We start from the raw sequence: 27125 nt of genomic DNA, 5'->3' as shown, positions 1-27125 counted from the left end.
TGACAAGTGTTGATTCAATTCAATCACGCAAATAATAAGGTAATTAGGATTCAAAAATCATACCATATATGTGAAATTACCTTCCTAAAATACAGACATACGATTTTTCTCGATAACCTTCCAAAACAAAATCAGACATTCCCTCATAACAAATCGCCAATCCTGTGTGCTATGCCATTTATTATTACCAATATCTATACAATTGATTGGCAATCACAAGTTCCCTAATAAAAACAATATATCTTTTTTCTCATAGGCGCGTGTACGCATCCGCGTGCCTGTGCGGAGAGACGCCATGCGCGACACCATGCAAGACGCCATGGCCGGCCCTGACGCCGAGGCGATGCTCGAGAATGCCGGGACGTGGATCACGACATCGAGGACGACCGTGGCAGAAGGCGGGTCATCGGACCGCCACGTACAAGCATCTGTGGACATCGTCATATTATATTTCTTGTCATCCATAAAGAGAGCCAGACAAGCTACATTCTCAAATCAAGTGTGCCCATTCAAATGTCAATACCTTCATTAAGGGGATTGAAAACCGTCTTGCCCGCATTGAGTGCAAGCATTTGGTTTTGTGTGTGTAGGTGATGTTGAAAGGATTTTTTTGGTTCTCCTATTGGTTCAATAACCTTAGTTCTCATGGAGGAAAATACTTATCTCTATTGTACTGCTTTATCCCTCCTCTTCGGGAAAAATCCCAACGAAGTTTACAAGTAGCAAATATGTGCAGTGGACATAATTTGACAAAATTAGCTATGAGTTGTGTTACTTGTGTACATTAATATAATGGTCAAAATACTACTCCCTCGGTTCCTAAAAATTTGTCTTTTTAGAGATTTCAAATGGACTATCACATACGGATGTATATAGACATATTTTAGAGTGTAGGTTCACTCATTTTGCTTCGTATGTAGTCACTTGTTGAAATCACTAGAAAGACAAATATTTAGGAACGGAGGGAGTATTGGCTAAATCCATTTTCACTAAATCATTAGACTTGTGTGATTAATTTTGCACAACAGAATATTTAGAGTAATATGCATGCCACAACATACATGTACTCAGTCAATCAAGTACTATGCACTAGAAGCTTTGCAAAATTATGTGAACAGACTTAAGTAATAGCCTTGTATTTGTATGCATATTTCAAAGAAGATTTGCACTCAATGACTCCGAAGAGAATAAAAGTTACAGACGAACCTAAAGATAAGAATGATATGCAAGTGTGACTTGCAAAAGTACTAATGATAAAGAACTCTGTTGAGTTTTTGATATGGAATAAGGAAAAAGTATTCCCATACCCGTTATAGATAACTTCATTACAAATGAAGTAATCAGATAAATGAAGTAGATACTCAAAGTTCCCTCAATTCATAAGAGTTGTGAATGGTTTTTCGAAATTGTGGCAGAAAAGTTCTTGCCACATTTTGAGGGGGAGAAAGAAATATGAGATATTCATTAATGAAGAATGTGATCGTCTGGGGGATTACGATGATCATAATAATACCCCTAAAGAAAAGAAAACTAAGGAATACTAAGACGATGCTTAAAGTGTCATAAAGAAGAAAATTTTAACATAATAAACCCAAATAATAAAGTTTAAAGATACGCCATTCTTAGTGAAGATGGAGTTGAAAGGATCGATATGGTTGACTAGAGGGGGGGGGGGGTGAATAGGCAACTAACAATTTTTAGACTTTTCTTTAACAATTTAAACCTTGCAATGAAATACGTTGTCTAGATGTGCAACTACGTGGACAACCTATATGATGCAAAGACAATAAGCACACGAGCAAGCAATGGATATCACAAGTAAGCTTGCAAAAGTAAAGGGATAAGCCAAGAGTGGAGCCGGTGGAGATGAGGATGTGTTACCAAAGTTCCTTCCTTTTAAAGGGAAGTACGTCTCCGTTAGAGCGGTGTGGAGGCACAATGCTCCCCAAGAAGCCACTAGGGCCACCGTAATCTCCTCACACCCTCACACAATGCGAGATGCCGTGATTCCACTATTGGAGCCCTTGAAGGCGGCAACCGGACCTTTACAAACAAGGTTGGGGCTATCTCCACAACAATTGGAGGCTCCCAATGAAACCACGAAGCTTCACCACAATGGAATATGGCCTCGAGGTGACCTCAACCGTCTAGGGTGCTCAACATCCAAGAGTAACAAGATCCGCTAGGGATAAGTGGGGGGAATCAAATATCCTGTGGTGGAAGTATAGATCGGGCCCTTGTCACCCAATCCCGAGCAAATCAACAAGTTTGATTGGCTAGGGAGAGAGATCGAGCAAAATGGAGCTTGGAGCAACAATGGAGCTTAGAGGTAGAAGAGGTGGTCAACTAGAGGTAGAAGACACCCCTTATATAGTCGTGGAAAAAATCCAACCGTTATCCACATGTTCAGCCCGCGACACACGGTACTACCGCTCCAGGGTAGCGGTACTACCGCGAGGCTGTGCGGTACTACCGTGGCTGACCATAGTACTACCGCGACAGCAGCACAGGCCGGAACTAGCCTGACAAGGGGGAAGTACTACCGCTTGCGCGGTACTACCGCATCCACTTGCGGTACTACCGCAAGGCAGGAAAATCACGGCCTGGGAAGGGCGCGTATGAAATAAATTACATCCGTGCCTACTTCCGCTGAAACTGAGGTGGTACAAAAATCCGACGCGGTACTACCGTGCGGGCGCGGATGTAAAAAATTACATCCGCGCCTACTACCGTGACACTGCGGTACTAGGTAGGAGGGCCACGGTACTATGACTCCTAGGGAGCGGTACTACCGTGGGCCCCCGCGGTACTACCGCGCTGGTCGAGCGGTACTACTGTGGGTGGCGCGGATGTAAAACATTACATCCGCCCCTACTACCGTACCGAAGCGGCACTAGGCCTGGGAGTCGCGGTACTACCGCTCAAGGTGAGCGGTACTATCGTGAACCGCAGCGGTACTACTGCTGGTACTTGCGGTACTACCGCAAGTACACCAGTAGTCGTCAGATTTCAGCACAACCAAGATAACGAAGGGAAGCTCCAAAGTGCAAGGAAAGGTAGGACAAGTGTATGTGTTGATTCCACCCAAACCTTTCCGACGCGGACCCCCTCTTAATAGTACGGCTCTCCTACGACTCAAATCCACCAAAGAGAAACGTAGAACAACGCCGACTTCAATAGTCTCCGAGGGGCACCGAATCGTCTCGTGCCTAGTGATGAAGTATCTGAGAAACTCAGGGCACACGATTAGTCCGCAAACGCATTGTCATCAATCACCAAAACACCTACGGGATAAATATGTCCTTACAATCTCCCCCTTTTTGGTGGATTGATGACAACACGGGATTTGCACAAAGATAAGATGATTTAGAGCAAGGGCAAACCCCACCTCTCTAAAATATAGACGGGCTCCCCCTAGGTGTGTGCACTCTAAATGAATGCTTTGGACTGCGTAGCACACAGACTAGGATCAACACTCCCCCTATATTTTAGAGACCAAGGCACGATAAATAACATAGCATAGCATAAAGATAGCACAATATAACACAAGCTCGCTATAAAAGATAGAGTGCAAACGTCTTACACCAGACGAAGTAAAGCTACCGAGGTTCAACCGAGAAAGCAGCAAACACATGACACAAACGAGAAAGCAGCAAACACACGACACACTCGCAAATTCCTACACTCTCTCCCCCTTTGGCATCGAGACGCCAAAAAGGCAGAGAGGACACCTACACACAAGAGGTGGCTCAAGCAGGGAACTCGTCCAAGCCCTCTCCGTCGGTCTCCTCAGCAGCAGGGATGGTCTCCTCGACATCCTCCTCAGACTCAGTCCACCTGTATCCCTGCTTCTCCATCCACTCGGCCTCTGGAGTGATGTGCTCCTCAGACCCGCCAGACACTGCCTCACCATAGACCTGCAAGATCTTGTTGTCCCGACGACGACTCTCCTTGGACGCGACGTGAGCCCTGTACTGCCCCTTGGCTTGCATGCAGAAAAGAGTCTTCATCTTGTCCTTCAGCTTCTTGGCCCATGATGGCATAGAGGCACTCTGGGAAGGCCTAGCAGCACGGCCCTCAGCAACATCCTCGGCGCCAGAATCCTCCTCATCAACAGCAGCCCTAGCAGCAGTCGCCTCGGCACGAGTAGTGGTGTTGGCCCAGTTGGATTTGATACGCAGACAGATAGGCTCATGGCGAACCCAGTCTGGAGCAAGGAACTCCTCATCAGGGAACAACTTCTCCCAAGTCTTTGAAATCAGCAGAAACAGATAGGGCCCATAGATAGGCACCTTGCGATTGAACACTGCAAACCGGAGCTCACACCACATGATGTGTGAGATATCAAGTGGCTGAGACTGAGTCGAACGAGCCTCCTCGCAAATGAGCATCATATCCACCATATAAGCATGAACCTTGTCTTTGTCACCGATGCGAGGGAACAAGGAGTTGCGGAAGATGCGATACATGATATCCAGAAAGGAGTTGAGCACCAAGGTTGTCTTGCCATTGGCGAGCACCTTCTCAACCATGAATGGTGTAAGCTTGTCCTTGTTGGCAGACTCAGGATTAGCATGGGGGCGAACACCCACTGGAGTGTCGAGCCCATCATCAGGAACCTGGAGAAGATCCATGAACTCCTTCCAGGTAGCAGTCAGCTTACGACCATTGGTCATCCAGGTCATCCTCCGTTCCTCATTGGAGTGAAAGTAGACTGAGGCAAAGAACTGACAGATAAGATCGGGGTCATAGTCGAGGTGGAAGGTTAACACATGCTCAATGCCAAACTGCTCCAAGTCCAGAGCCTCTCCAAAGTAGTCACGGAACTTGTCCTTCCTCATGTGATGCATATCAATCCACTTCACCTCCACATAGGTATTCTTCTTGTTCTTGATGACATCCAGATACATGTTGGTCTATTGCTTGTTCCAGAACAGCTCACAGCCTCTGACAGTGGAATGCGGGTGCACATAAGGGTGAAGCTGCCTGAGACGGACATAATCAGCTTGGGCTATCTCATCCATGCCCTTAGCGGGCTCCTTCTGCTTGCTAGCTGAGTGCTTGACATTGCGCTTGGAGGCAGACGAGCCCTCTGGTACTTCACCTGGGTTGCACAGGCGTTTGGAGCCAGTGTCACGACTGGGATTGGACCGGCGAGAGCCACCACCTGAGACACACACGCAAAACACCAAAGACGCGAAAAAGATCAATGCAAAGGCCATGAGAAAGCACAAGAAACACATAGAAGGCATACGAGAAAGTTGGCATGCGATAGATAAGAGCCACGGTAGAACTGCCACTGTCTGCGGTACTAAAATATTAGTACCGCGCCAAACGCGGTAGTACCGTGCGAGGTCACGGTAGTACCGTGATTGGAGCGGAAGTAGCACAGAGCGCGGTAGTACCGCTCTAGAAGGGCGGTAGTACCATGCAGGCGGTAGTACCGCGCCATACGGGCGGTAGTACCGCGTCGCGTCAGATCTAACTGGAGATTTGAATCTGAAAACAACCGCGAAACAATGGCGGTGCTACGGTGATCAGATCTAGCGCAAGACAACAAAACAAGTATAAATCCTATGCAATACCATGCTCCTTCATCCTACTCTTGCAGAGATTAAGCCTAAGAATCTCAAGATCACACAAGCCTGCCCCAAAACCTAGAAACACCAAACACAAGCAACACGGAGAGGGACTGGGGAAAAACCTTGGTCCATAGCAAGAGCACGTGGTGGGGAACGATCCCACCGGTCGGAATCACGGGAGGGCAGCCGGTGGAGGAGATCCGGCGACGAACGTCGGCTCCGTTCTTGAGCGAGGGAGAGAAGGAGGCAACGTGGAGAGAGAGGACAGCGAATGGGTATGGGGAGTTAACCTCCCCCTGCCCGTCCTTATCCCCACGCGCTCGAACGGGCGCAGTAGTACCACGTATCATCGCGGTAGTACTGCTCGGGCGGAAGTACCACGCCGACGCGGTAGTACCGCTCAACCAGGCGGCAGTAAAAAATTACTGCCACGTGGTGACGGTAGTACCGTGCTCCCGCAAGCGGTAGTACCATGGCTGGCTGCGGTAGAACCGTAGCTGGCCGCGGTAGTACCGTGAGCTCAAGTCACCGCAAGTTTCAACACGAGAAGAAAAAGCCTTTGCACGGAAACTTTTCACACTCAAGAAACCACAAGAACACGCACAAACCAGAGGCAAAAGACAACAAGAAACCACCAAGAGACAAAGCCTCTCGAGGAGAGAGGGCGGTGGCCGAAGCCACCTTTGTTTGAGTTGGATGGTATGGCACCGCGAAGAATTATCCTTGGGCCCATGACCAAAACTCGTCTTTGAAGCACAAGTACCATCAAAAATGGCTAATGTGAAAGAGGTGATCGATTTATGCATGATGGGGGGAGGAAGAGTTCATTGAGAGAACAACACTCCCCCTATGTTTATGCCTACACCTAAACTATACAACACGTTGAGTGTGGTGGGGGGTGTACGGGTTCAAGTCACATTGCTCAAATCAATGATATTAAGCTCATGCCTTAACTCGCGAAATCTTGCTTCATCCAAGGGCTTCGTGAAAATATCTGCAAGGTTATCATGAGTGTTGACATACTTGAGCTCGATCTCCCCTCGCCTAATGTGATCCCGGATGAAGTGATACGGAATCTCTATGTGCTTCGTCTTGAAGTGTTGTACCGGGTTGAGGGAAATCTTGATGGCACTTTCATTATCACACCAAAGAGGCACTTTGTCACAAATGACACCGTACTCCTTTAGAGTTTGCCTCATCCATAGGAGTTGAGCACAACAACTACCGGCCGCCACATACTCCGCTTCGGTGGACGAGAGAGACACACAACTTTGCTTCTTGGAAGACCAACTTACCAAAGAGCAACCAAGAAATTGGCACCCTCCGGAAGTGGACTTCCTATCCACTTTGTCCCCCGCCCAATCGGAATCCGTGAAACCTTCAAGCTTGAAATTTTCTCCTCTTGGGTACCATAAGCCAAAGTTTGGGGTATGAGCCAAATATCGAAAGATTCGCTTGACCGCCACATAGTGGCTTTCCTTTGGTGCGGCTTGAAACCGTGCACACATCCCCACACTCAACATGATATCCGGTCTAGATGCACAAAGGTAAAGCAAGGAGCCAATCATGGAGCGATATACCTTTTGATCCACCGCTTTACCATTGGGATCTATGTCAAGTTGGCACTTGGTAGGCATTGGTGTAGAAGCCAGCTTGACATCATTTAGCTTGAATATTTTAAGCATGTCTTGAGTGTATTTGGCTTGGTTGATGAAGGTTCCTTCTCTTCTTTGTTTGATGTCAAAACCAAGGAAGAACTTCAACTCTCCCATCGAAGACATCTTGAACTTGGAGGTCATGAGAGCGGCAAATTCCTCATTGAAAGCTTTGTTAGGAGAACCAAAGATAATATCATCAACATATGGCATACAAACAACTCCCCTTTGACCTTCTTAGTAAAAAGAGTGGGATCGATTTGTCCTACTTCAAATCCACGATCTTGTAGCAACTCGGTAAGGTGGTCATACCACGCACGTGGGGCTTGTTTAAGGCCATAGAGTGCCTTATCGAGTTGATACACATGATCCGAGAAGTAGGGGTCCTCGAACCCGGGGGGTTGCTTGACATAAACCAACTCATTAATGGGACCATTAAGAAAAGCACTTTTCACATCCATTTGTTGCAACTTAAAGTTGTGATGGGAAGCATATGCAATCAACAAACGAATGGATTCAAGAAGAGCAACGGGAGCAAAGGTTTCACCGTAGTCGATACCCTCGACTTGGGAGTAGCCTTGTGCTACCAATCTTGCCTTGTTGCGAATGATGTTCCCATGAGCATCTTGCTTGTTCTTGAAGATCCACTTGGTTCCAATGACGTTGTGGTTCCCCGAAGGTCTTGGCACTAATCTCCACACCTTGTTGTACTCGAAGTTGTTGAGTTCTTCATGCATGGCATTGAGCCAATCCGAGTCTTCGAGCGCCTCATATACCTTTTGGGGTTCAACACAAGAGACAAACGCATGATATTCACAATAGTTAGCTAATTGTCTACGAGTGCTTACCCCCATTCTTAGGCTTCCAACCACGTTTTCCATGAGATGGCCTTGGGTGGTGAGTTTGGAAGCAATCTTCGCGGCACGACGCTCTAATTCCTCCTCGGGTGTGGAAGGAGGAAGGTTAACTTGATCATCTTGAGCGTCGTCTTGAGCTTGTTCATGATCTTGAACTTGCTCGAGGGGGAGAACTTGACCTTGGGCATCATTTAGTGGTTCACCACCATCTTGAGGTTGATCTTGCCCTTGGTCTTGTTCATGAGGGTGAGGGCCTTCACTTTGTTCTTCGGAAGCGTGTGGGTCTTGGGGAGGTGATGGCTCCACTTGAGTGGAGCATTGTCCTTCTCCTTCGGCCACAAGGGGTTCCTCAATGGGTAGGATATGACCAATACCCATTCTTCTTATGGCTTGGGGAGGAATTTCATCACCTACATCACAAGTACCACTTTGCTCCACTTGGGAGCCGTTATTTTCATCAAACTCTACGTTACACGTCTCCTCAATGAGTCTGTTGGAATTGTTGAGAACACGGTAAGCATGAGAGTTTGTAGCATAACCAACAAATATGCCCTCATGAGCTCTAGCTTCAAATTTAGACAAACAAACACCTTTCTTGAGAATGAAACACTTACACCCGAACACTCGGAAGTACTTGAGATTTGGCTTGTTCCCGGTGAGTATCTCATACGGAGTCTTGTTCAAGCCTTTGCGGAGATAGAGCCGATTGGATGCATGACAAGCTGCGTTGATGGCTTCGGCCCAAAAGTTGTATGGAGACTTGAACTCCGCCATCATGGTCCTTACCGCATCCATCAACGTCCGGTTCTTCCTCTCCGCAACACCATTTTGTTGAGGGGTATATGGTGCAGAATATTGATGCTTGATCCCTTCATCACTAAGAAACTCATCCAAGGTGTAGTTTTTGAACTCGGTGCCGTTGTCACTTCTTATTGTCAAGATCTTTGCATTGTGTTGACGTTGAGCTTCATTTGCAAAGTTGATGACGGTTTGTTGAGTCTCACTCTTCCTCTTGAAGAAGTATACCCAAGTGTATCTTGAATAATCATCCACTATCACCAAGCAATACTTTCTAACCCCAAGACTATCAAAGGATGGAGGCCCAAAGAGGTCCATGTGCAGGAGCTCCAAGGGTCTCTTCGAGTAGATGATAGTCGTGGGAGGGTGAGCCGTCTCATGAAGCTTTCCTTCGATACAAGCACTGCAAGCACGATCTTTGGCAAAACTAACATTCGTTAGTCCATGAACATGGTCCCCCTTGAGAAGACTTTGCAAAGATCTCATATTGACGTGGGCTAAACGGCGATGCCAAAGCCATCCCACATCAACTTTATCCATTAGGCATGTCGCGGTCTTAGTGGGTTGCTCCGAAAAGTTAACCACATAGAGACCGTTCTCGACATGCCCAACAAAGGCTACTTTAAGAGTCTTGCTCCACAAGAGGGCCACGGTATCGATATCAAAGAAGGTGGCAAAACCCATGAGTGTGAGTTGACGAACGGAAAGTAAATTGAACGCAAGGGACTCAACAAGCATGACTTTATCGATCGTTAGATCATGAGAAATGACAACCTTGCCAAGACCCAATACCTTAGAATGTGAGGCATCACCCCATTCGACATTGGTGGGCATAGATGGGATCTTGTGTAAGTCCACCACCAAGTCCTTGCTCCCGGTCATATGATTTGTTGCTCCACTATCGAGAAACCATGATCCCCCACCGGAAGCAAACACCTACAAGAGATCAATGCTTGGTTTTAGGTACCCATTGAGTAATGGGTCCTTTGATGTTAGTAACAAGGGTCTTGGGAACCCAAATAGACCATTCAATGTACTCATAAGGAGAACCAACAAATTTAGCATAAACATGTCCATCACTAGCACGGCACAACACATAAGAGGGGTTAAAGTCGCCGGCTTTGTTGGGAGAGATGGCGTTGCGCTCTTTGGCTTCACCATTCTTCCCATTGTTCTTCTTCTCCTTAGGAGCACCTTCTCCCTCCTTCACAAAGGTTTGCGTGAGCGGAGGAGGTCGATTGGTCTTACTCTTCTTCTCCTTGTTCTTGGACTTGGGTGAGAACCCAACTCCCTCCTTGCCCACAACTTCCTTTTGATTGCTCAAAAGGTCATTTAGGTTCTTCTCGCCTTGTATGCATGACACAAGACCTTTCTCGAGTTGTTCCTTCAACTTGGCATTTTCCTCCACAAGATGCACATGCTCACAACATGGGTTAGTTGCATTTGCATTATCAATTAAGACCATGTGAGGAAATGTGGCCTTTTCCTTGGTTAGCTTAACTTGGAGTTGAGCATGAGACTCCTTGAGGGTGGCATGAGCACCTTTCAAGACCTTGTGGGCCTTGTCAAGTACATCAAACTTCTCCGTGAGTCTAACTTGATCAACCCCAAGTTTAGCCTTCTCGGAAGCTAGAACACGAGACACAACAAGAGCATGATCAAGATCTTTCTTTAGTTTAGCATGACCATCGTTGTGTGACTCCTCAAGAGCCAAACGATGCCCACGCTCTTCCTCAAGAGCATTAGAGAGATCCGATATCTCATCGGCATAGTCACGACTATGACTTTCCATCTTAAGGATGGTTTCTTCATGAGCCTCGATCATGTCATTGGCTTCACCAAGTTGTTCCAAGAGAGCAACAAAGTGCTTCTTGGATTTGCCCTTGAGCTTATACTCATAAATGACTCAAATTCATTGATCTCCTCATTAGACCCCTTACCATTATCCAAGTCATCTGTTGAAGGAGGGTTAGGAATAATGGTGGTTTTGATGTTGGGGGTTACCTTGTTGGTGGCCTTAGCCATGAGGCACTTGGCGGTGATGTTCTCGTTAGGTGCATCGAAGAGAGACACCCGAGGAGTTGTGACAATGGCAACGGATGCCATGGCCATTGTTTCACCATCTTCATCATCATCGTCATCCTCACGGTATTCTTCTTGAACCACCAACCCGCGAGAAGGAGTCTTCTTGGTGAGGTTGTTCTTGTTGGGGAAGGACTTGGCTTTGTCTTTTCGGATGAACTTGCCTCCATTGTCTTCCCGCTTCTCGTATGGAAAATCCACAACGAAATGGCTAACATTGCCACAGTTGAAACAAGTTCTAACTCGTTGCTTCCCTTTGAGGCCACTTGAGTTGTTCTTGTTGAAGTTGGGTCTTGTGTTCTTCTTACTCCAAAACTGTCTTGAGGCAAGAGCCATGTGCTCATGATAATCATACTTCGTGTCCTCGGGGTTGCTCTCCTCATCTTCCTCTTCTTCTTCTTCTTCCACACTAACTTTGGCCTTCAAGGCAAGATTGGGCTTCTTTGCCCTTTGAGGACGGAGCACCGCATTGTCGGCGGTCTTATCCAAGATGTTCATTGCAACAAACTCATCCAACACTTCACCAGAGGTCATGGAGTGGAAGTCCGGTCTTTGGCGGATGACGGAGGACATGGCCTTGTTGTAGGGCATCATGGCCTTGAGGAACTTGCGCTTGATCCAGTTATCATCCGTGTCCTTGCTTCCATGACCTCGGAGTGCGACCGCAAGTTTGGTCACTCTTCGAAAGAGCTCACGAGGTTCTTCATCCTCTTTCATTGCAAACTCATCGGCTTCATCTTGCACCACTTCATAGTTGGAGCGTTGGATGCTAGCACTTCCTCGATACATACGCTCGACACACTTCCATGGTTCTTTAGCCATGACATGAGGTCGAAGATGAGGGAGATCTTCGGGAAGGATTGCATCTTGGATGATGAAGAGAGCACTCTCATTGAATTGATCGTCCACTTCTTCTCGAGGGGTGAAGTTGCTTGGATCATGAGGATAGAAACCTTCTTCAATAATTCTCCAAAGGTTAGTATTCCCATGTTTTAAATGACGCTTGAAGCGATAAACCCAAGAATCATAATCTTCATTTTTCACATATTTAGGAGGAGGACCGGCATGATTCAAATGAGTAGAGGGGATCGGTCCTCTATACACCGGGGGTTCCACATTGCCAAAGATGCCGGTGCCATTTCTACCACTAGTAGATGGACTCTTTTCACTATTAGCTTCCCCCTTGTCGGGGTCAGCATCCGTCACCTTGTTAGTGGGATCACCCACTTTCATCGGCGAGGTAGATAGTTTGAGTCCCTCTAGGAATTCAGAAAACATGCTTTTAACCTCGGCCGTCATGGAGGTTTTCAATGTGTCTAAAGCCACATTGAATTCCTCACGAGAGACCGAGGTTCCCCCTTCGGCCGAAGACGAGACGGGATTCACGCCGGAGTGCTCCTCCGCACCGTCGTTGGTGTCAACCATACTCTTCGGACGACAAAGTCCTTAATAAAGAGACGAGGCTCTGATACCAATTGAAAGGATCGATATGGTTGACTAGAGGGGGCGGGTGAATAGGCAACTAACAATTTTTAGACTTTTCTTTAACAATTTAAACCTTGCAATGAAATAGGTTGTCTAGATGTGCAACTACGTGGACAACCTATATGATGCAAAGACAATAAGCACAAGAGCAAGCAATGGATAGCACAAGTAAGCTTGCAAAAGTAAAGGGATAAGATAACCAAGAGTGGAGCCGGTGGAGACGAGGATGTGTTACCGAAGTTCCTTCCTTTTAAAGGGAAATACGTCTCCGTTAGAGCGGTGTGGAGGCACAATGCTCCCCAAGAAGCCACTAGGGCCACCGTAATCTCCTCACGCCCTCACACAATGCGAGATGCCGTGATTCCACTATTGGAGCCGTTGAAGGCGGCAACCGGACCTTTACAAACAAGGTTGGGGCTATCTCCACAACAATTGGAGGCTCCCAACGAAACCATGAAGCTTCACCACAATGGAATATGGCCTCGAGGTGACCTCAACCGTCTAGGGTGCTTAACACCCAAGAGTAACAAGATCCGCTAGGGATAAGTGGGGGGAATCAAATATCCTGTGGTGGAAGTGTAGATCGGACCCTTGTCACCCAATCCCGAGCAAATCAACAAGTTTGATTGGCTAGGGAGAGACAATGGAGCTTAGAGGTAGAAGAGGTGGTCAACTAGAGGGAGAAGACACCCCTTATATAGTCGTGGAAAAAATCCAACCGTTATCCACATGTTCAGCCCGCGACACATGGTACTACCGCTCCAGGGTAGCGGTACTACCGCGAGGCTGTGCGGTACTACCGTGGCTGATCACAGTACTCCCGCGACAGCAGCACAGGCCGGAACTAGCCTGACAAGGGGGCAGTACTACCGCTTGCGCGGTACTACCGCATCCACTTGCGGTACTACCGCAAGGCAGGAAAATCACGGCCTGGGAAGGGCGCGGATGAAATAAATTACATCCGTGCCTACTTCCGCTGAAACTGAGGTGGTACAAAAATCCGACGCGGTACTACCGCTTGCGAGGCGCGGTACTACCGTGCGGGCGTGGATGTAAAAAAATTACATCCGCGGCTACTGCCGTGACACTACGGTACTAGGTAGGAGGGCCACGGTACTACGACTCCTAGGGAGCGGTACTACCGTGGGCCCCCGTGGCACTACCGCGCTAGTCGAGCGGTACTACCGTGGGTGGCGCGGATGTAAAAAATTACATCCGCCCCTACTACCGTACCGAAGCGGCACTAGGCCTGGGAGTCGCGGTACTACCGCTCAAGGTGAGCGGTACTACCGTGAACCGCAGCGGTACTACCACTGGTACTTGCGGTACTACCGCAAGTACACCAGTAGTCGTCAGATTTCAGCACAACCAAGATAACGAAGGGAAGCTCCAAAGTGCAAGGAAAGGTAGGACAAGTGTATGTGTTGATTCCACCCAAACCTTTCCGATGCGGACCCCCTCTTAATAGTACGGCTCTCCTACGACTCAAATCCACCAAAGAGAAACGTAGAACAACGCCGACTTCAATAGTCTCCGAGGGGCACCGAATCGTCTCGTGCCTAGTGATGAAGTATCTGAGAAACTCAAGGCACATGATTAGTCCGCAAACGTATTGTCATCAATCACCAAAACACCTACGGGATAAATATGTCCTTACAGGAGTAATCTGGGGGAGCATGGTATGAAGATACCTACGACTCAAATAGATTGTATCTGGGGGAGCATGTTGTATGACCTATACAACACCCGTTGTTAGCTCTATAAAGGAGGAATGATTAAACATGGATCTTTTGATAAAGGTCCCTGTAAAACCTATTGCCTCTTAGAAGTGAAAGACTATACAATTAGTTTGCCTCTTGGCAATGACAGAGCAACAACGGCCCCATATGAAAGAAGTGCCAGTACTTGAGACGCAGATGGTCTCAAGGAATGAGAAAATCAGATACTTCTGATTACTATAAAGTCTATGTAAGTGAAATCAAATGGAGGTTGATCCCACCTCATTTAAAGCGCTCAATCGAGCTTTGAGAAGTCTCTGCTTATCTAAATGATAAGAGACTATGTGAGATGAAATGAAATTGGTGAATTTTGATGATGTTCGGGACTCGTGAGTAATTTCCAATGGAGCCTATACAGTAGGTTGTAAAGAGTCTACAAGGATAATGTGACTCCAAAGGAAATATGTAAAGGTGTAAAACACGACTAAAATCGAAAGGTTTTTGCGCATTTTACACTAAATAGATTACAATGAGTGTTGGTAGCACATCATGATCTGAGTTACATCAGATGAAAGATATTATGATCTGAGTTACATCAGATGAAAGTAAAGAACACAGGGGATACTGCCTGAAGAAGTCTTTTATGTACTAAAGCAATCAAATGTTGTTTTGGGTTAAAGAAAATGAGAGGACAATTGTGTTTGTATAAAGTTATAGAATGGGAATTTCATTTCCTATATCTTGTACATGCGGATAACATTCTGCTTGTTAGTAGTGATGTTAATTCGACTGCAGGAGGAAAAGAAGTTCTTGTCCTCAAAGTTCAAAAGAATGACTCTCGTTATAAGGATCGAGATTCACCGAGAAAAGAATAAAAGGGATATTAGGAGTGTCGCATGGGCATGCTAAGGAAAGTTTCTAAAGTATGCACACGAGAAAACCTACACCTGTTCTTATAGTAAAGGGTAATGATTTTGGGAACTTTAGTGTTCCAAAAGTCAATACGAAATAGGTCAAATGAATATGGTACCATATGCTTCAGCTGTTGGAAGCTTAATGAATGCTAAAGTATAACATTACCGTGACACAATTCACGTAACCGGGTTGTTTAGGTAATGTCCAGTCCAGATATATATCACTGGAATGGAGTCAAGGATATTGGCCTCATGCTGAAAGAAATAAGTGCTCTGAAAAGATTGTGAGTACAAAGACAGGACTCGTGAAATATACAGCGAAATCCACAATTGTCGTTGACTTTCACACTTGGAGTTTTTGTGTGGAAAAACTCTAAAAAAATGAATCAATTATCATTAATATGATGTAAAGATAATGTATAGCATGATATGAGGCCGAGGAACAGGCGAAAAGGTTAAAGAAACATATGCCCGGAATTGATAATGGTTGACAACAGCGATAACTATTTTAAGTTTTTCGCTCCTATGACAACGAGTCAAGTGTTGAGGCCAAACACACTGACACAGAGTTGTGCGTAAAGGAGAAAGTCCGGAATTATGTAGAAATGCTTGAAGCATAAAAGCAACAGAGAAGTGCTTGCAGATCTGCTTATTAAAGGCTTACCGCCCCGTGTGTTAGGAGAACACACAGTCGACATGGGTTTTATGGTATAGTCTAAGATTTCCGGACAATAAAAGGGCCCAAGGTTAAAGAATCTGTTTCAAAACAGAGGAGTGTGTTGTAGGTGTTGATTCTATCGGGAATGAACCGTGATGATGAGATATGGTCTACATGCAAATCTGTGATGGAACGAGTACTTTGAAAAGAGTTATTTCAAAGTATAAAGTTAAAAGTATAATGATGAGATCAAGGGGGAGAATGTTAGGTTGATCTCTCCACCAATGGGCCCAACGGCTCATTGGGCCCTTGACCGACGCCCTGATCGGGCGCGTCCAGCCCAAGCAAGGCTGGTGGGCCCCTGTCGCGCAGTGCTATAAAGAGGAGGTGGGGACCAGGGGCACGAGGTACGAGGTTCGTCGCCGCCACTGTTCCCCACTCCTAACCTTAATCCGATCCAGAGGAGGCACTGAAGCGATGGGAAGCGCCACCATCCACTTCACCGTCGACCTCTACGCCGAGCTCCCATCCGTTCACCACCGGCACCGGGAGCTCCTCTAGAGCCAAGGAGAAGGTAGCTGCTCCTCCTCCTTCCATCTCTCTGTACTCCCTCATGTACATATCACAGACACACCGATCTACTCCGAATATCATGGCCTAGTCGATCCCATGGATCTAACATATACATCCATATGTGGTAGTCCATTTGAAATCTCTAAAAAGACAAATGTTTAGGAATGGAGGGAGTAAATAATAAGAACAGATTGTGCTCACAAGCTGTTTTATCTGAAACCAACCTGATAAGATCAAGGGGGTGTTTTTCATTGCACATGCAACTGAAATCAACCTCATATCATGCATGGTTGTCGCTCATTTTTGTGCTGGGATGGCAGATGGCACCTAGGGTGTTGGTTCTGGCTACCAACCCCCAGGTTCTTTTATTTTTAGCTAGAAGTTTGTTAGGCTGGTCACAATGGGCAAGAACATAAGCTAGTAACTTACACACTTCCCTAGACTATGTTATTACCAGTCTACCACCATAGTGGGTAGGAACATTTATGTAGTGTCATGCAATGATGTATTTATTAGGTTATAGACTCATTGTTTCTTGGAGTGTGTGATGTTCCGGTAACTTAGCTAGTTACCACAAGCACCTCTCTCTTCATTAAATACGTGCCACATAAGCAAAGTTGTATTGGAGTGTGTGATGTTACTCCTAAGTTCCTCCCCACTGTGACCAGCCTTATACTGCTAGGTGCCTAGGCAGTAAATGAACTCCAGCAGAACAAAGGTGCCAATTCTGTATGAGCTTTTCAGGCTGATTGCATTCGTTCACGTGCCTCTCTGTCTGGCTATGTATCCCAACTTGTATTGCAAATTACAATGCTCTGCATACTGAAGTGAGTGTCTGCAGTCACATGTTTCGAATTCAGCTAAGATCTACCTAAAATTTGATCCTTTCATCTCGCAAAACTCGGGCAGACAATATTATATGATGTCTGAGCTTTTCATCTTGTTTGTATAGGTTTGATGGACTCGTCATCAGATCAGCTTTTTGAGTTTGATCGTGGTTTCGGTAGCGTGGAGGTGTGATCACCTTGCGGACAAGATGGCAGTCTAGAGAATTTTGCTTAGCAGTGATCATGTATACTGTCAGCTCCCTTGACAAAATGCCACACGAAGACTCTGAAAATGTTCCTGCCCTACGGTGTTTCCAGTTCCAGGTGATTATGCATTAACGGTTCTCTAAAGTGAATGTGTATTTTTGTCCTTTGTGCAAGTCATTTTTGTACGTTGGTTCTTGCTACCAATATCCCCAGTTTCTTTTTTCCTTTTTCAGTTGAAGTTTCTTATACTGCTACTCCCTCCGTTTCGAATTACTTGTCTTGGATTTGTCTAGATACGGGTGTATCTAGACTCATTTTAGTGCTAGATACCTCCGTATCTAGACAAATCCAAGACAATTAATTCGGAACGGAGGGAGTAGGTGCCTAGCCGCCTAGGTAGTGTATGGACTCCTGCAACACGAATGTGCCAGTTTTGTATGTCTTAAGTCTTAAGTTTATATATTTTTGACGTGTCTCTGTCTGGTTGTGCAATTCAAATTCCGATGCTAGGCACACTGAAGCGAGTGTTTGGAGTCGGACAGTTCAAAATCAGCTGTGACCAATATTACCAATGTGAACCTTACTTCAAAACTGCGACACTTTTTTTTGGATCGGAGGGAGTACTACATAAGTGCCTATAATTTGTTTCGTTAGATAGTGTGGTGTTGTCACATATGTGACCACCTTGCTGACAAGATGGCATGTGATGATCTATAGAATTCCACTTGGGTGTGGTCATTTGTCAATATTGTAATTGTTTTCATGCTACTACTTCAAAGTAGTTGTTGTATATTTACTGTTTGCAACACTGGATGTGAGTGGAGATTCCTGGGATCTGTGGACGTGGAGTAATTGAGCGCGAGCACAGATGCGCTCGATATCCAGGTCGTTCGTAACCCCATTGGGATCTGGGCCTTTTTCTTATACGCATCCAGATGGGCTGCCAAGAAATCATTACGCGATGGAAATACGTACCCATCAGGTGTGGGTCGTGCGCCAAGCAGACGGCGCAATACAGCCTGAGATAACGCGGGGTTGGACGCCCGTCCGCCGTCGACGAGGTGAGCCGTGGCTCGGAACCGGAGTGACGTCTGATCCGTGGCTCAGATTGTTTCCTTTCCGTGCGCTGTCAAGGAATTCGATGCAGATCGAGGGTCCCTGTGAGATAGAGACGCGGAGCTACGGCAGCGAGCGACAATGGATTTTCCGATGTAACCAATCGGCAGGTACGCGCATCCGTGCTTTTCCCTGCGGTCTCTCCTTGGTTTGTAGGCGGATTGCTTTCGTGGCTGACAGAGGAGCTTCCAATTTTTCAGATCTTGTTTCATTGAAGATGTGGGGGAGAGCTTGGTGCCGCCCCCCTGTGACTGCGGCCGTAGGCTTGGCGACGGGCCCTGTGTTTGCCCATGGCGATATGCGGGGTACATCTGATGGTTTTGCAGCAGCCGCAGAAGTCTGGGTGGAATAAGTTGTGAGTGTGAAAACTTGGTGTTTGCATTAGTAAATTCAGAATTCCTGTGGTGGGTTGGGTAGATGCGGTGTTGATTTTAGACAAAGTCTGACCAGATTATCCATCTGAAATTGTGATCTCTCCAGTTCTGGGGACTTCATTTGAATCGTTGGGTGAGGCTTATAATTTTTGCAATCTATATTCCTGGGAGAAGGGATTTGGCATAAGGTATGGAAAAATAGCGGACTTAATGTCAAGAGGATGAAATGCGTGTAGGAAATAGTTTGTGGGTGCTCGGTTACTGGTCTTTTCTTGAATGCTATTTGTTCAGCATTATGATGCATCCATTTCTGCCTCAGCTTTCGTTTCGTGCATTGACGCTAAATTGTATTCGTGCTCCAGGGGAAGGCTGGTGTAAAGAACACAAGGTCCTGCCAGTGTCAATGTCCAGCTCTGATAAGTTTTTTGTGGGCCGAGGAAAAATGTTGGTACATTGCAGAGCACAGAGAGAGTCACAACCATTCACCTTCACCTAATTTTGGGGAGACGATCCACTGGCCAATGGCCATCACACAAGCATATTCATATTTACATCAGGGAATGTTCCATTCATGAAAAGGTCTTTGCGTAATCAGTGTGGGAAGATAAACTGGGAGCAGGCAAACGACGATATGAGGAAGACGATGCATGTGTTTGAAGAGATTGGAGGGAAGGATCCCACATTACATACAGAGTTCAAGCTGATAACGATGGCAGGATTGACAACCTCATGTGGGCTAGCGGCAGCAGTAGGCTTCAGTACACATTTCTTGGAGATGTCATAACATTTGATACCACGTATAAGATAAACCTGTACGACATGCCTTTCGGGTTGTTTCTTGGTGTTAACAATCATTTCCAGAGTACCATATTGGCTGGAGTTCTTGTTTGCGATGAGACAGCGAAGAGTTTTGAGTGGGTTTTCACCGAATTTCTAAGAATGATGGGTGATGATCCACCGGTGACCATACTTAGGTAAATTCGTCACATATTGTCATGTCATTGCTGCTTATGTTGAAATATTTAACAGGCAAGAAAGCAACCATAGGAAGATAAAGTTTCGGCTTCGCTTTATGCAAACCAGAACCAAGCCATGGAGCTAGCGATCAAGAGCAGAATGTCCGACACCACGCACAGGTGGTGCAAGTGGCACATCCTAAAAATGGCAAAGGGGTCCTTGGGTGCTTTGTACACCAAGAAAAGTGAGTTCCGAGCAGCGTTCCATAATGTGGTGAACCACATGCTAACGGGGTACGAATTTGAGAGGGGGTGGTACATGTTGCTTGAAAAGTACAGGCTGAGAACACACCCATACATGTCGTGGGCCAGAATCACCAGTATTCATCTGATTCGTGGCTCAGAAAATTCACTTTCCGTCAAAGGACGGCAGACGCGCATTGACTGCAAGCCCTGCGGCCCCTGACTCTTCTGCCCCAGAGCCGCAGGCATTTTCGTCAAGAGGAAAAGAAGAGGCGACTGCCGCGCCATGGAGTTCCTCATGCATCCGATCCGTAGGTGTGCCCCTTTGGTGCGATTTTTTGTAGCATAGCGCCCGATTTGAAGTGTGTAGGTCAAACTGCTTAGTCCTCTCTGCTTTCAATGCCATGGATCCACTATGATTGAGGAGGTCGGGGAGAATCTGGTGCCGGAAGGTTCGTCAGCGGATCGTACAAGGCGAACTGTGGTGGAGGTGACAATGCAGGAGGGCACGGTCTTGAGCGGCGACGGGCGGGTCTGCGGGGCGTCAGGAGCGGCGGCAATGAGCGGCCAAGGGCGAATCTGCAGCACTACGCAGGCGATGTCAATGAGCCGCGAATGCCGAATGGCTAATCTGCAGCACGGCGCAGGCGGCAGTGGTGAGAAGGGACAGCTCGCCTCACACGTCTGAGCTGTCGACGGGGAAGATAAGTCCCCAGGCTCTGCTTGGAATAAGAGGTGAGGGGAATGGAATATAAATTTGAAAACTGTTATTAATAAATAGAGACTCTGGATGGACTTGAATTCTTGCTTGATTTTTTTACCGGTAGAAAATGATTATGTGATACGAATTGGTGTTATTGCTGGTTGGTTTGTACTGTTACTTCAATCTATGAGCCCCGTAACAACTCATCGTGTGCTGTGGATTACCGTGAAAGTATGACTGGTTATTGTTGCTCCTCTGAAGAATTTGAAGTATTGAATTTTCAGGCTATGTATGGACATGCATTGTTGCTTATGTTATTCCTGCTAGTAATCCATTGTTTAATGTACCAGTTTTACCATAGTTTCAATTGCAAATTTGTGGTCAGTGAATTATGATGGTTGACACAACATCTAATCCATTTTCAAGTTGCGGATTGGTGCCGCTGGCCCAACCAGGGCACCTTGGCCAACCCGTGTAGGCGCGTTTGAGAAGGCAGTGAGTGTTTTCTCCTATGCCGGTGTAGTGGTTTCATTAAGTTTCCATGGCATAGCTTTGCATGAACCATTTTCTTTTAGTATATCAAGAAGAAGCTAATGTTAATAAGCACGTCGGACATACATACGAATATTTCCCGCTTGAGGTTATGATGCAGAAGAGTACATTTCCCATAGTGATGCTCGAGGGGTGACTTGCTGGAGTAGTCCTAGCTTAATTTTCTGTTGTGGCAGTGCACCCTAGCGTCCTGGCAGAGGATGGAATGAGTACCCCGCCACTCAAAACTAAGCATGCCCATCCAGACATATTCTAGGTAATGGCACGGCGAGGAGTATGTGAAGTTTGCACATTTCTGATGCGATAAATACTATGCATTTCTACCGATGGCAAGTCTTCTTGATGGCTGTGCAGGCAGAGTATCTAGCTGGACGGCAAGGAACCTAAGGTTGCAAGTAGGAGTGGTGAGGGTTGAAGTGAAAGGGGAGATGGGTGATAAGTTCCCAAAAAAGGTTGGGCTTAATCACGATGAACCAAATGCTCGGAATGTGCTTCATTTCTACGACAGGATGCTGCGCTGCACACGATCAGACCTTGACGGGTCAGTACATTTGTAACATGTCTAAAATTGCTAATTCGACACAAGGCTATAGAAAAGTGGTAACGAATAAATATGTGTCATTGCTCACAGGAAATGGTTCAAACATGTCTTTATGACTTTGGTCCTCCTGTGTGATGATGATTTCATAGCTGAGTTTGGTCCTGATGGGGGAATTAACCAATCTCGGCTGGACAGTAATTTCATACATGTTGATATTCAAGGATGCGAGGATGTATGGATCATGGAAAATAAGATGGAGACATCTGTTTGATATCTATTTTGTGGCACGTGAAAGCAATGTCTGCACTAGCTGTTGCATGTTTTATAGTGTGCAGTCTGTTGTAAGTTGTAACACAAATTGTTTTCAGAAGTTAATGTACAGTTATAAAGAGCCTGACTATGAACTACCACGGAATATGATGCGGGAAGATGTGCTTCGATTCAGGATAGAATGGACAAAGAAGGTAATGCAAAATAAATTTCCATATGGTTTTTTGCATAACCACTAGGGCGATGCTATAACATTTTGCTGTTGTGTGTGTTCACGCAGCTGTTTCTCCCGGTGCGTATGATGGATGGGTACTCTTTCTACGTGGTCGACGTTGAAGAATGGAATCTTCTCGTCATGGATCCTACCGAGACAAGTGTTCACAACGACGAGATGAAGTTGAAACACAAAGGGAACACCCGGTGGCACGTGATGATCTCTGTTTTATTGGCCCAGGTGTTGTACTGCTTCAGTTGTTTTTGAATTTTGGTGGATGCCTGAATAATGAAAGTCGTCAGGCTGTGGTCTGCATCGTGTTAGGTGCCTTATTTTTTTTAGATTTAACATGACTTGTGATTTGGCATGCGGCTCCTCTAGAATGGTTGTGATGCAAATAGTGCACAGGTTGTTAGATATGTCAATTTATTGTCTGATGGTGGACGCCAAGTGTCCATCTGGATGCACTTCGAATGTTTGAATTTTGAACAGCATGGGTGAGACACAGCTGCCACTAAGATCATAAAAGGAGGGCACTAGAGGTAGCTGCCTGATAGCTTGTGGCTGATCTTCGAGTAGGAGTTGAAAACACAAAGCTGGGAGAGTTCCTTTGGGCGTACAAGGAGTTTTTTTTTTGAGGGAAGGGCGTACAAGGAGATGAAAGTGTCAGCAAGCGATGGATATGATTCTGTGTTGACAGGCCTGACGCTGTATGGAGCCTGGAGGGCCGGCGACCAGCAATGAGGTGCGTACTCGAAGTTTTCTGGATTCCTCCTGTCCTTCCATTGTTTGGTTCTTCTCTGTAATCCAAGCAGCATGGATTCAGATTCCTGCTGAGAGCGTTCGGAGGCAAATGTCAACCAGGCCAAGTTGAAGAAGATAATGGGAGAGGAGAACGAATCTTCGGGAGGAAGGATGGATCGCTTGGCCGCATTTTTATTTTTTTATTTAGGGGCGGCTGTGGTGCACAATTATTGGGGCGGTTTGGACGGCCAGCGACCACCGTTTGGAAGGTAAGGTCTGAGCCGTGGCCAAAGACGCAGCTGGCCGGCTGAGCCGTCTCGCGGGGGTAACGGCAGTCGCATTAAATGCGGCAGTTGCATGGGCCAGGGTCAGGAAAAAAGCCGCACATACAGCTTGGAATACAGAGTAATACACGTGAGATGATCCGAATCTAGACGCTAGCTGAAGGCTGAGATATCGAGCTCATCTGAACTCGAGCTCAGAATAGTACTTTCGGGGATCTGTCCTCTTTTCTCCTATACAAAGAAGATAACCGAGGAATCCTTAGCTTCGCTTTGCCTCCTTTACTGTTTGTTCAATCATTGAAGCTTTAAAGCGTGGGAGTAAATGGAAAAATAAAAGCACTTGGAACATGGATGTGGCTGCTCCCTGCCTAAGAATGTGACTTCATTAAGTCAACTAATATATTTATGATCTCATTGATGTATATATATCTACAAGCCACATTTTTTTCTTATGGCCACCTTGGTGACAGCATGGATCCGGATGAAATGATGCAAGATGACAGATAGACATGGATGCGGGATAATTGTGTTGTTCGGATTATGTTGCTCCCAATGAACCGCTCTTGTGTATGCCATCCTTGGATTGGGGTTTGCGAGTGTCTGCCCTTTTTGTGTACGGCATTCTCATGTTTGATGGTCAACTGCTGCCTGGATATGTAGGTAGATGAGAAACAAGATGGTGGTGTTTGTTGGCTTCATGTTGTAATGCAATTCATTCATGTGTGCATTTTTTCTCGAAACTTTATTAAGGCCTTATAGTTTTAAGGCATCTTTAATATTTGCCTTATCCTTGTTTATCTTCACTCACCTATCTTAAGAGAGAACACGGTGATGAGACCGGTGTCACTTCGGATCGAAGTGGACAAAGATATTTAATTAATGCGCTTTCATTAATGAGGAAGGTAGCTACTCCAACGATGACATACACAAGAGCGGTTCATTTATTGAGTGGGAGAGATAGGTGATTAAGTAGCAGATCTACTACTTGGAGGAGATGAGTCTAACTAAGTGGTGGGAGAGGGAGAGAGAGCTAGTTACTAAATGGAGTGGAGGGACAAGAGTTATGAGGAGAAAGGATTGAGAGAAGAAAGCAAGAGAAAGGAAGGGGGAGCCATTAATGGAGATGGTGAAGGGGACAAAGAAGAGAGAAGGAGGGGAAGAAGAAAGAGAGAAGAAGGCAAGTGTGAAAAGAAAGCAAGGGGAGGGAGGGGAGGGTAAACATTTCACACTGACTATGCCGGCTAGTCTGAACTCTGAACATTTCATAACATTTTTCTTATCTGTGCAATGCCGGATGAAGTGACGATGCGCTTGGTTGATTGATCATATCAGGTGTGCGACTGCGGACACGAGATCTCCACCCGCCCCATCTACGGTCAAGACCAGGCCCTGGCAAAGCTTGCGAGCCTCATCTTGCTGCTGCTGTGCCTCGTCCTGACGGCCAAGATCGTCTGGAAGCTCACCGGCCTCTACCTATGGCGCCTCGCGCTCGCCGGGAGCCGCGCCGAGGCCTTCCGTCTGCTCTCCGTCCGCTCCTGCCGACCCGCCGCCCTCTCTCAGCTCGTGCTCTGTGCAGAAAACGCGCTCCGCGCAAAATACGGAGGACGCCGGGGCCGCTGCCAGGTCTTCGCGCTGCGCGGCCTTCACTTCTCCTTCACGGTATGCTTATTCTCCTTAACTTGTTCCCTTTGGTGCTTTCCCATTGTGTTAATGCAGTATTTTTTAGGCTGCTAATCCTAACCGGGCTTTTACAAGGTTTTGGCTTAGTTCAATGCTTTACATTTTTTTTTACTGCTTGTCATTTTACATGTCTCTACAAAATTCTAACATATGCCTATCTTATCAGGTGGCATTGGTTGACATGGTTCTGGCCTGTACATTGGCATTTATCCCTGTCACACTTGGAAGGATAATCCTGTTGTGCATAGGTGAAGTCAACTCATTTACTTCAACACCTCCTATCCTCCTAATTGGATATGGGTTTATCTTCTCACTGGGCGCGACTTTCACCGGGCTTCTTCATACTACTGGGTACGTAAACCCTGTAGTTTTGTTTCATTTTCTAATATAGTCTAATTTTCACTTTCTTCCAAGTTCAGTGTTGACTGTTGATTTATGGGGACCTTGATTCTGATGGTTAACGGATAGACGGTAGTTTTAGGCTTTTGTCATGTGTCTCTTTAAGTGATTCCAAGATATGTGTCTTCTTCTAAATTATGGTTTGCATGACAGAAACCATTTTTTTTCTAATATATGTGTCAGGGGCGTCTTACCGAGATTCACTAGGGGTTTCCACGCACTCAGCGATCTCGTGGAGCAGTTCTGGGATTTCTGCGTCCTTGATCTCTATGATTATGTCGTGGATGAGCGTATTGTCATCGGGCAAAGGTTGGAAGACGCCACCGACAGTAGGTGAAGGCAGGGAACTCTCTTTTCAGTAGTTCACAGGAACAGGAGTCTGGTGATATTAGTTATACTTATATATAGCATGGTTATATATGTATAGCATGCATAAATAGGAATACATATAGGCCACGTCATTGAGATGATGCTAGGCATATAAATTTGGGCAACACTCTGCGTCGGCGCACCGGCCGAATCTTTGGGCCGGTCAGCCCAAATCCGTCCGATCTATACGCGCGCGGCCGTTAGATCTCTCCCCCGTCCACCCCCGCACCCATCATCAACCTCCCACGCGGAGAAAAGGAGAAAGAAGGAGAGCGCCGCCCCCACCCTCTGCCGCCGCGCGCTCGCCCTCTGCCTCCGCGCGCTCGCCGGCCACCCTGGGCTCGCCGTCCCCATGGAGGAAGACGCCTTGCTGGTCGCAAACGCCTTCATTTGTCGTCGCAGCAAATTCCGCCGTCGGTTGTAGCAATTACGGAGGATGGTTGTAACAAAAATATCGCAGACCCTCGGTTGTAGTTCGTCGCACCATGGAGGCCGACCGCACCATTGCCGGTTCCAGCATCATATGGAAAACGACGGCATGGCTTGCAGCCAAAAAAAGCCGGCAGTAGCATTTTTTGGAGAGGCTTCCAGCAAAAACCAAATCTGGTGGAAGCTTTTGGACGGTTCCTTCCAGCAAACCCAAAAAGGCAATGGTAGCAAATTTGGGTGCCGGTTCCAGCAAACTCCAAAACGGTTGCAGCAGCAAAAAGGCATCGCCGCCGTCGACCAGCACCGCCGTGCATGTATGTAGCAAAAAAAGTCACCGGTGGCAGCAAAAAAGGACTACGGTTGTAGCAAAAAGCATCGCTGGTCCAGCAGGACGAACTCATGTGGTAGTATTCCTGAACAAAAATGCTACAACCAGCTGAACAAAATGCTACAACCAATATTTCTAAAGGCTGGAACCAGTGGTTTCATGAAAAAGATGCAAAAGAAACATATTTTTGAAGAAAAAGCTTGAACAGAATGATTTAAAAAAAAAGATACAACCGGTTTAGCAAAAGCTACAACCGATGATCCAGAAAGCTACAACCAGTTAGCATACAAAATCGGGCAGATCTTCCACCGTCATGGCTGCTGTGCGAGGGAGGGGGGAGGAGGGTCGCCGGAGTTGCAAAACAGGGCCATGCCCAGCTGTGAGCTCGTGTTTTTTTTGTGGCTTCGGAGGTGCTCGCAGCAGCGGGCTCGGAGTTGTTTCCGCGACAGCAAACTCACAGCCGCTGGAGCGGGCAAGGCCATGGCTGCTGCGGAGGAAGAGAGACAGAGAGGAGAAGCGAGATTGGGAAAGGAGAGAAACAGAGGAGGGAGAGGATAGATAAGTGTG

General features: G+C 46.6%; 1 pseudogene; it reads right to left on the bottom strand.

Annotated features, from left to right (window-relative positions):
• Positions 1-5635: 5635 nt before the first annotated feature.
• LOC119350993 lies at positions 5636-7689 on the bottom strand (annotated as a pseudogene).
• Positions 7690-27125: the final 19436 nt, after the last annotated feature.

This window comes from Triticum dicoccoides, chromosome 1B (assembly GCF_002162155.2).
Source record: "Triticum dicoccoides isolate Atlit2015 ecotype Zavitan chromosome 1B, WEW_v2.0, whole genome shotgun sequence".
NCBI lineage: Eukaryota > Viridiplantae > Streptophyta > Magnoliopsida > Poales > Poaceae > Triticum > Triticum dicoccoides.
This window is presented reverse-complemented; position numbering and strand designations above follow the sequence as displayed.